Below are 860 nucleotides of genomic sequence, written 5' to 3' on the forward strand. Positions count from 1 at the left end.
AAGCTTAGAGTGGAAGTCCAAACCTTCAGACAGAAGGAAGGAGAATCCCTCTATGAAGCTTGGGAAAGATACAAACAATTAATCAGAAAATGTCCCTCTGACATGCTTTCTGAATGGAGCATCATAAGTATTCTCTATGATGGTCTCTCTGAACTGTCCAAGATGTCTTTGGATAGCTCTGCTGGAGGCTCTCTTCATTTGAAGAAGACGCCTGCAGAAGCTCAAGAACTGATTGAAATGGTTGCAAATAACCAATTCATGTACACTTCTGAAAGAAATCTTGTGAACAATGGGACTAGTCAGAAGAAAGGAGTTCTTGAGATTGACACTCTGAATGCCATAACTGGCTTAGAACAAAATATTGACTCAACAAGTCAATATGATTTCTCAAAGTCTGTCTGGAATGCAAAATGCACCAAGCAGTACTAAGGAAGCTTCATCTGAGGAAGAAGCTTATGATCCTGAGAACCCTTCAATGGAAGAGGTGAATTACATGGGAGAACCCTATGGAACCACCTACAATCTTTCATGGAAGGATCAACAGAGACCTCAACAAGGTTTCAATAACAATAATGGTGGAAGAAACAGGTTTAGCAATAGCAAGCCTTTTCCATCATCTTCTCAGCAACAGACAGAGAGCTCTAAGCAGAATACTTCTGACTTAGCAACCATGGTCTCTGATCTAATCAAAACCACTCAAAGTTTCATGACTGAAACAAGCTCCTCCATCAGAAATTTGGAAGGACAAGTGGGTCAGCTGAGCAAGAAAATTACTGAACTCCCTCCTAGTACTCTCCCGAGCAATACAGAAGAAAATCCAAAAGGAGAGTGCAAGGCCATCAACATGGCCGAATTTTGGG

The 860-nt window shown here is 41.3% G+C and overlaps 1 non-coding gene across 1 annotated transcript; it reads right to left on the reverse strand.

The window, feature by feature from the left end:
• On the reverse strand, positions 1 to 108 carry LOC112798933 (small nucleolar RNA R71). Its single transcript, XR_003200528.1, has one exon. It is a non-coding gene; the product is annotated as a small nucleolar RNA R71 (small nucleolar RNA).
• Between the last annotated feature and the right edge of the window lie 752 nt (positions 109 to 860).

This window comes from Arachis hypogaea, chromosome 4 (genome assembly GCF_003086295.3).
Source record: "Arachis hypogaea cultivar Tifrunner chromosome 4, arahy.Tifrunner.gnm2.J5K5, whole genome shotgun sequence".
Lineage (NCBI taxonomy): Eukaryota > Viridiplantae > Streptophyta > Magnoliopsida > Fabales > Fabaceae > Arachis > Arachis hypogaea.